Below are 10,000 nucleotides of genomic sequence, written 5' to 3'. Positions count from 1 at the left end.
GCGGACTCACGTATTCACGGATTTCTCTTTGGAATGTATCTACCAATTATTTGCGGAAAATTTGCCCATTCACGATATTTTTTCACTGATAAATATTCACTAAATAATGTATTTTCATCTCATTTTCATGACTAAATGCACTTTTTTTGTGATAAAACTATTAAAATACTCAGGTAATGCTCGAGTTACCATAATTCACCTTATGATAATTCGATTTTGCAATGGGGTCAGCAGTTAATACCGATACCACAATATTATTTGCAAAATATTTTTAAATTTCGCGCAGGCGCAGGCAGCAGCGTAATCAGGCAGTGAGAGAGACCAAATTACAATAGACAACTTTTCCTCCATCTCTTTACATCATCATCTAGTTAAAAAAGTAGAAGAGAATGATAAAAGTATTGTTAGTAATGTTATACTCTTGCATAAATGCATACAGCCATAAACAACTGACCAAGAAACTGTTGTTTTGCTTACAACCGAATCGGATAACAAAAGCCTTTTACCTGGTATTTCAACCATCGTACGGTAATAAATAATTACCGTACGTTATGGCGCAATTGACGTTAAGCAGAATAGGACTGATATATTTTTACATTATACCCTTATTCGGTATGGATAAAGGGTCGACAAGGACATATACTGCTAACTTTAAGGTGCAAGTTGTACCTGAAGCTGAGAAAACAATGTTCAGGGTGCTGATGACTATACTATAAATTATCGTGCATCGGCAACATGGATGAAACTTGACTGTAATTAAAATGGGAGGGAAAGTATTTTAATCAAAACTGCTGTGCATGAGAGAACAAATTGCTGTTATTTTTACGCCGATAAACGATAAAAATGTAAAGCTTGTATTATGATGAAACGCCCCAAAACGGCCGTCATCTACTAACGAAAATACTAAATTAATTTCACAACGAGATGTATTTAAAGTATATTTCGACTTAAAAACACTTCGTATAACGAAAAATAACCTTGCCCCATATAAATAAAGTATCTAGAGATACATTTACGCTAACTAGAAGCAAAGAAAAGCGCTCTAAATTGCATTAAACACGGCGAAATAAACGCCACGTAAACATTTCCAAACCAAAACGATCGCTATGATCGCAACTTATAATACAAAAGCAATATAAGAGTATACAGTCATACCTCGAAATTACGCAAGGTTAGGTTCCGGAGCCCCTCGTGCAAGGTGAATTTTCGCGTAAGTTTGGCATGGTCTTTAAAAATGCTAATAAATGTTTATTTCCAGAGTTTAAGTACTAATCATGCTCCCAAAGTATTAAGTTAACTTTTAAATGAACTAAAGTTAGTGTAATTTTATTTAAAATTTAGCTTATTACCCTTAAAAAAGGAATACAGTAAATGGTTGACATAAAAATTGAGTACTGCACAGTTTCATAATAGCGCATTTACAGTAGGTGCGTACGTATACTAATGTTACCCCTAATTCATGGGATGCTGTTTTCTTTGTCACCTAGAGTAAAAGCTGTTTTCTTTGAGTCACTAGGCAAAACGTCGTGTCAGTCAACAAAAGTACAATTCCATAAAATATCATTTAAAATTATATACTGTACAGGTAATGACGTACAGAGAAATAATAAGTTGTAAAAGTATGTTTGAGCGCTAACTACGAATGAGAGAGAGAGAGAGAGAGAGAGAGAGAGAGAGAGAGAGAGAGAGAGAGAGAGAGAGAGAGAGAGAGAGAGAGAGAGAGAGAGAGAGAGAGAGAGAGAGAGAAGAGAGAGAGAGAGAGACTGTAATAAAGTAACTGTTTTTGTATCGTATTTATGCACAAATATATAAATACAAATTTTCCATTTTGATTTTACACCTAAAAACATGAAAACTTAAAAATTAAACACACTTTCTACAGGGGTATCATCTTTGAAAAATGCAGTAACTAAGGGTATCACATCTTGTAAAAAGTACATTTACCAACTGAACGTGCTGTAATTACAGGCACGCATAGATTGCACCAGCACTTTTCTCCGAGGTGAACAGAGTAATTTTCAAAGAATGACACGTATACAACTCTTAAATACATCTCTGATATTACATTAACGAATTCATTTTATCAAATGAGTGCGACCGAACAACCTCATCTCAAGGTCATGTAAAGTCCTTGTGACAAAGACACTGCAAATGGACATAATACTTGTATGATATTTATGTACAGAAATATAAATATAAATTTTCCATATCGATTTTACAGTTAAAAGCATGAAAACTTATAAATGTACTTCAAACATTAAACAAGCATTTTCTCTAAGGGTATCATCTTTGAAAAGTGCAGTAACTTTGCAAATGGGTATCATATCTTGTAAAAGTACACTAAGTGAATGTGCTGAAATTACCTTTGCATCATATTTATGCATGTACAAAAATAAAAATAATACATTTTGGATACAGATTTTACACATGAAAGCATGAAATGCATTTTTCATAGAGATTTTACACATGAAAGCATGAAATGCATTTTTCATAGAGATTTTACACATGAAAGCATGAAATGCATTTTTCATAGAGATTTTGCACATTAAAACATGAAATGCATTTTTCATAAAGATTTTACACATAAAAGCATGAAATGCATTTTTCATACAGATTTTACACATAAAAGAATGAAATGCATTTTTCATATAGATTTTACACAAAAGCATGAAAACTTGTAAATTACTTCAAAAATTAAACACCCACTTCTGCAGGGTCTCTCGAGAATTTCGTGTCTGTGAAAAAATCGCGTATGCCCATTAGTTAGGTTCCAGTGAAAAGTTCATGTGTGTGTGAATTCGCGCAACTCGAATCGTGTAAGATCGAAGTATTACTGTATACAATATTACTGGATAAAGTGAATTAAGGCATAACATTTTAAAAGATCCACAGAAAAGATGCATACAGTGAACCCCCCGTATTCGCGGGGGATGCGTCCCACACCCCCCGGGCGAATAGGTCAAATCCGTGAATGCTTAAAACCCCTCTAAAAACACTTAGAACTGCCCATTTTGATAGCTTAAACCAAGAAAAACCCTGTAAAAATGCTTATACCTGAGTATTTTAATAGTTTTATCACGAAATGTGCATTTTTTCATGAAAATTATATGAAAATACAGTAATTAGTGAATATTTCTCAGTGAAAAATACCGCGAATTGGCGAATTTTCCGCGAAAAATGGCTAGATATGTTCCACAGAGAAATCGCGAATGCATGAGTCAGCGAACCATGAGAACGCGAATACGGGGGGTTTACTGTATAGATATATGGAAACATATAGATATATATACAAATATATATAGATATATACAGGTATATATAGATAGATATAGATAAATATATAATACATGTGTATATATATATATATATATATATATATATATATATATATATATATATATATATATATATATATATATATATATATATATATATATATATATATATATATATATATATATATATATATATATATATATATATATATATATATATATATATACATATATTATATATATATTTTTACGTTTTTCCGTGGTTTTAGTTTGAAATATGCTCTGTGAGACAGGTAGCAACAATTTAAGGTAATTTAGCCTTGTGATTCTGACTTCGTGGGTACAGGAAAACGTAAAAAAAAAGAGAAAACAAAGGAGAATTTCATATGAGCATAGGGCTCTTGTTACTGAGGGAAATATTACGTAAAACACGTGGGCACATTTAAAGGAGTGTATTTACATAAATGACATTAGTACGGGAAAGAGGAACTCAGTAGATTGGATGAAACTGGGGAATTCCAGCCACAGTCCGAGAAGCTTCCACGAAATAGAATCCCTCTGAAATGAGAGATATGCACATTATACGCCAGTAATGAAAATAGACAAAAGAATAATGAATTGAAGCTGCACTGAGGGTGCCAAAGGAGTAATAAAGAATTAATACTGCCGATGCAAGAGGCGCACGGACATTAGACAAGGGAGATTTCTGGCTTTCTCTTAAGAAAATATTACGAGACAAAAGCGTGACTGAAATGGGGCTCTTCCAGGGCACTTTACCTTAGCAGATTTTCCGAGGGCGTGTAGAAGGCGGTCCGTGGATGACTTGCGATTTCCGAGGACGAGTTCTTCCACGTGGTGAGATGCAAGGGCTTCCGTAAAGGGGCAAGGCGATGGGGACTCCTCGAAACTCCAAGCAATGGCGTGTGGGCTCGAGGAATACGGTCGAAGGGCACGAGGAGAAGTATACTTTTGAAAGGGCCACGTGGTTAGGATGCAAGGGCATCGATGGGGCCAGGTGTTGAGGACATCTTCAATCCATATCTTCCAGCCCGCGTGTGTGTCGAGACCTCGTGGGCTTTTTGCCTTTATCCCCTCCCTATGGGGCAGGGGTGCGCCAACACAGATGCTTTGACTCATTGCACCTGCTGCCCGCAGGGGAGGTTTTGGCCTGTAGGAGAAACACCCAAGCCAGATTACTTTTGCCTCGAAGGAAAGATCTTTATCAAAAATGGGAGCGCTTTAATCTTTTAACCCTTGTTTTTAAGTCGATAGACAGATGGTCTATCGATCGCCGGCTGGCAGTAAATGAACAACCAACAACAACAAAGGAGGGGGAGGCAATTTGCTAGCGAATTCTTGCTAATCATAATACCTCCCCATACAAGATGATGTACATACCTCCTTCGGTGTGTACATCGATATTCAAGAATGAGCGGCAAATGCTTTACGTTACTCTACATTCTGCCTTGCAATGAACTTTACTCCTAAGGGTTTTATGAAGCTGTGACATTACTTTTAATAACACATTGGGACAATTTTCGTTAACAAAACGCAAAGTGATTTAAACACTTGCAAAAGAATAATTACTTTAGATTTGGTTACCCACTGTAACTTTATAAAGTGACTCGAACAATTGTGAATTAATTAAGATTATAGGACCACGTATATGAGGCTATGGCCAACAAATGAAAAGAAATGGTTATTGTTCAAGAATTAAAATACACGGTTACTTAATTTTAGATAAAATGCATGCGGTTAGTACAATCTGCCTTGAAGAGGCTGTGTAAATGAAAAACAGCGTTTATTTTTGTAAATGACATCCCCTTTTACGTGATACTGTAATGACTATACATATTCGCATTGATAATTTATCTTCATTTTAACGTACTTTGCTTAGCTATCTTTCAACGCGAGCTGAGGGATGACCCACACACCGGGAATTTGACAGTCGTGTGCGGGCGAGAGTATTCATGAGGTTTTAATTCACTAACCTTAAACTACGCTAATTTTATGCGCCCACTGCCTACTCAATGTTATGACGGGCGAGCAGACAAAAGATGTGGGGTAGGACAAACAGCGATCTTGGAAGGAATGGAAGGGGGAAAAGGGATAATAATAACAAAAGGAAAATTACCAAGACGTTACGAATGAAAACTTGACCGCATATGAAAGGCGGGACACGTCCTCAGAGCTTACGAAAAGGGGCATTTAAATCACAAGGGCAAGAGTTTATGACTCGCGATTCATTAAAATAAAGATAACTAAATGACTAAAAGAAAGTAAATGATATTGGCAGAAGAGCTAAGGGAAAAGGAGTGAGGGTTTTATTGTGTTAGGCGGGAATTTATTGTCCTTCGCCTATAAATTACGGCCCGGACTATCACTTCAGTCCCAGGGCGAGGAAAGTGCACCCGAAGGGCGCGACTCCTTCAGGAGGGCTGACACGCACGCCGGTGCCAAGGTATGGGCGCAAGGGCGTGCCACTTCTCACTCTGTTATTCTTAATGATTTATACATTGTGTGGGGAATGGTATCCCGTATTTAATTGCCTCTTGTGGGGATAATTTAAGGGAAGATTAGTAGAGGATGGTAAGAGATAGCAGTTCCTGAGGAACGGAAGAAGATAGAGGAGGGCCTGACATCCCCTTCTGGATTAGGGGTGCCAAGACCTTCGAAAGATGAAATGGTGGCACAGGTGCCATGGGAGCTCTAGAGCTCTTTGTAAACTTACCTGGAAATTCCCACGCCCGTGGTAATTTCGCCTCGAGCCTTTCTTAATGGGACAGTCGTCCTCGGCCGGGAAGCGGAGGGCCCACGACCGGGAGGGCGGCACGGAGTACCACCTGGGCCTGCTGATGCGACAGCTGACGCAGGAGTGTTCCGTGCGGGGTTCTACCATGATCCGTCGCGGCTCTTGTAGTTCATCGCCAAGTGAGATATGGCAGAATCCTGACTTGCAATTGCGTCGGCGACGGACTGAGGCAGAGAGGAGGCGGTCGGGGTGGCGTGAGCGGCTCGCAGGTATCGGCGACCAGCTCAGGCACGGGTTGCGAGGCCGCACCTGCAGGTGAGCTTCAGCGGTGGTCGGGAGGAACCGTCTCTCTGACCGACGCTGGTAGCGGTGCCAGGCCGGGGAAGAGAGGGGGTCCTGAGTTGGATCCCGTGAATGGAGATCGGCGTAGCGCTCTGGCGCTGGCACTAGGCAGAGTCAGGCGCTATCAGAGGTTTCTTGGGCTCGCCGGTCAGGACGGACGAAGCTTGGCCCTGCTCGGGGCATGCAAGTGGCACCGGCAGGAATTTGGCATCTCCTGAAGGGAGATCTGATTGGGGCCCTGGCACTGGCACTGAGGCAGGGCCGGGCACTGGAATTGGATCGGGAACCGATCGAGGGGGCCACTGTACATTGTACTCAGGTGGCACTGGTGGGGACTGCACGTCCTTCTGGTACCCAGGGGGTGCCAGTCTTGGCTGAGGGAGAAGCGGGGGAGGATTACTCGCGCCATGGAATGATTCGGGAATGTGGACCCCTAGATTGTCGTGATTTCGGTGGGGACTGAAAGTCCTGTCCCAGGATGACGTCATAGCCTCCGGGAGATGGCTTGCTACTGCAAGATTGCACATTTTGGATTGGTGAGGTCTTGAGACTCTCAATTGGACCGTAGGGAGTATCATCTTAAATTGATTTATTCCTCGATCGTGACGAGTTTTCGTCTATTGATGATAGCTCCGTAGGGAACTCTCTGTCCTCCGGATGAGGGAGATTTGTGCGCCCGAGTCCTCGAAAGCAGTGACTCGGCGCGCGGGCTCGCTACCTCGTGGAGGGGCCACGTATACAGGCCCTTCGGCGGGAGGGCCTAATGACTGGGGATCTGTGACGGCCAAGGCGACGGTGGGAGTAGTTGATTTATTATTGCGTGGGCATTTCGCCCATGCGGGAGAATGGCCATAGACCTTGCACGCCGTGCAAAAGGTCTGGCTGAAATCTTTCCGCGCTGCCCCTGTGGAGGGCGCAGGCGAGTTATTTGTCGGTTTTCCGGGAGAGAGAGGAGCCGGTTTCTTGTTCCGGCACTGTTCGGAGGAATGCCCCGTTTTCTTGCAATAATGGCAAGTTAGGGGTTTGCCCGAGTTCCCATTTTTGTGGGAATTTGAACCTCCGAGAAGGGACGGGGGATTTATCTTCCGCCCCATGGATCCTTCTTGAGGGTGGTGAGTTTCCCACATGTCTGCTATTCGGCAACACTCGGTGAGTGTTGCTGGGGCTTTTTCCACTATATGAGTGGCGAGGGCAGGAGGGGCGTAGCGCAGGAAATGCTCGAATTTAAACCGCTCAAGTACCTCGGCGGTGTTAGTGGCTCCTTCGAATCGAGCCATTTTGTCAACGCCTGCTCCGAATGGTACGCCTAATCGGACCAAGTCTGGCCTGCTTCTCTGGGCTGCTCTCTCCAACATCTCCTCCACCGCTCGGGGGTAATCTCGTACGCCAGAACTGCTTGGCGTCGACGGCTTCCCAGTTTCCCGATGATCTCGGGAAAGGGCGTGGTAGGCAACGAGGGCCTTTCCGCCCAGGAATTTAGTGAGAACAAGGGAGAGTTCCGCGGGGAGAGATCGCAGCACTCCAGGACTCGTTCGGCCCTTTCAAGCCATACTGGGTTCAGACTCTGTCCATTTTGGCATGAACGAGTGAGCTTGGCTGAGGGCACTCATTCCCGCGGCAGGGGGCGGGGGGGGTGGCGTGCTGTCGTTCTAGCACCTGGAGCTCATGGGCGCGTTCTCTCTCTCTCTCCTGCTCTTGGGCAATTCTGTCTCTCTCTCTCTCTCCTCACGTTCTCTCTCCTCTCGTTGTTCTTGAGCAATTGCTCTCTCTCTCTCTTCACGTTCTCTCTCCTCTGCACGTTCTTTTTCCTCCCGTTGTTCTTGAGCTTATTCCCTCTCTCTCTCTGCACGTTCTTTATCCTCCCGTTGTTCTTGGGCAATTCGTTCCCTCTCCTCTCGTTGTGTCTTGGGCAATTGTTCTCTCTCTCTCTCTCCTCACGTTCTTTGGCCTCTCGTTGCTCTTGGGCAACTCGTTCTCTCTCTCTCTCTCTTCACGTTCTCTTGCTCTCTCCGCCTTGGCATCGTCCCACTCGTTCTTGAACCCATGCTCTCAGATCTTGCCCGATAGTCCCATGTCCTTCCCAGCGGACATGTAGAATTTGAAATCCTCGTTTTGTTGGGCTCTGGTATTAGCCATTTTGAAATAATGGTTATATGATATGTCTGAAAAGACTCAGGTTGTCTGAAAAGACTCAATTGCAGGAATCTGAAACACTCAATGGTTCAGACTGCAGGAGAATGGATCTGTCTGAATAAGACAGGTGATTAGTAAGTCTGAGGAGACCTTTTTGTTAAAATTTGATATGTCTTGAAAGACGTGGTTGTTCTTGGCGAACGAATTTTAATATGTGTCTCGGAAGACGTAGTTGGATTTTGTCACGCTCGGACTTGGCCGGCTGTAGCGTGAAGTTAAGGAGTTGTTCTAACGAACTAGAATGATCAGTCCCGTAAGGGCTTAGATGTGTGTGAACTACACTATATAATGTCTCAAAAGGACTTAATTTTGGGTTCCCAGCAGGAATGAGAAATTCTCGCCACGTGCGACGAATTTGAGAATTTTTGTATGAGTCTCTGAGGACTGGAATTTGGAGAAATTCTCTTCACGTGCGACGTAGAATTTTAGGAGTCTCTGAGGACTGGAATTTGGAGAAATTCTCCACGTCAATTTTAGAGTCTCTGACGAGAATTTTTAGAGAGTCACTTAGGACTTGAATTACGATTCGTCCCTTAGGACTTAGAAATTACTAACGGGAAACCCAAAGAAAAATGTATGCTGGGAAATGAATGGGGAGAAAAAATGCTACACACGCGGGCATGGGCGGGGATGGGGGTGCAGGTCGTTTGGCCAACACCGGAGGTATTTTTAGATTCTGGGTGAATGAACCCGTGATATTTATATATCGCCTGGGATTCCGGGAATTTCCCAGTCGTCTGAGAGGATAACAGTACAACGGCCTAGTAATTTTCCCCTATAAGCGGAGTTTAAATTTCGCTTTCCTAACACCTAACTCGAATTCTAACTACACTGAGAGAATTTCAGCAATGCAAGCTGACTTCGTCGTGTCCCACGTGGGAATTTTATTCGCGCCTAAATAACAGTTCGCTAATTCGAAATGCGAAGTAAAATTTATCACAGAGGAATTTCTTTCGCACTATTCCTCGAAGCAAGAATATGGCAAGGATTTTAACACAGAGGAATTTCGCACTATTCCTCGAAGCAAAAGATATGGCAAAGATTTTAACACAGAGGAATTTCGCACTATTCCTCGAAGCAAAGGATGGTTAGCACTGGTTATTTCCTAACTACCTATCCTGAAAGGCATGCATTAACGAATCTAATACTGCGGTTCTTTTCTCTCAGTGATTACATGCGTCCCTATTTCTAATTCCTAGGAACAGTCACGATTGTAAAAAGGTTTTGCTAAGATTAACACATTACTTACGTGGAATTTTCTGGATCTGTGTGCTGGTTTTACACAAAAGGTTCGTAATTGTCTCGTACCCAGCTTAGCTTTGCTAATAGCTGATCTGGCAAGTTGCAAATGCAATAAAGCAACACTAGGGGAACTGCAACTGCAAACGAGATCTATGGCCAGGTCGCCATTTTTACGTTTTTCCGTGGTTTTAGTTTG

General features: G+C 42.4%; 1 protein-coding gene and 1 long non-coding RNA gene across 5 annotated transcripts in view; both read right to left on the bottom strand.

Annotated features, from left to right (window-relative positions):
- Window positions 1-10,000, bottom strand: part of Tango2 (transport and golgi organization 2) — a 120,117-nt gene that overhangs the window by 39,298 nt on the left and 70,819 nt on the right. The gene's annotated exons all lie outside the window — the stretch shown is intronic.
- On the bottom strand, window positions 3,713-4,181 carry LOC136831402 (uncharacterized). The gene is made up of 2 exons (XR_010850861.1): window positions 4,053-4,181; window positions 3,713-3,833 (listed from the first exon to the last, which is right to left on the bottom strand). It is a non-coding gene; the product is annotated as an uncharacterized lncRNA (long non-coding RNA).

Source organism: Macrobrachium rosenbergii, chromosome 48 (assembly GCF_040412425.1).
Source record: "Macrobrachium rosenbergii isolate ZJJX-2024 chromosome 48, ASM4041242v1, whole genome shotgun sequence".
NCBI classification, from domain to species: domain Eukaryota; kingdom Metazoa; phylum Arthropoda; class Malacostraca; order Decapoda; family Palaemonidae; genus Macrobrachium; species Macrobrachium rosenbergii.
This window is presented reverse-complemented; position numbering and strand designations above follow the sequence as displayed.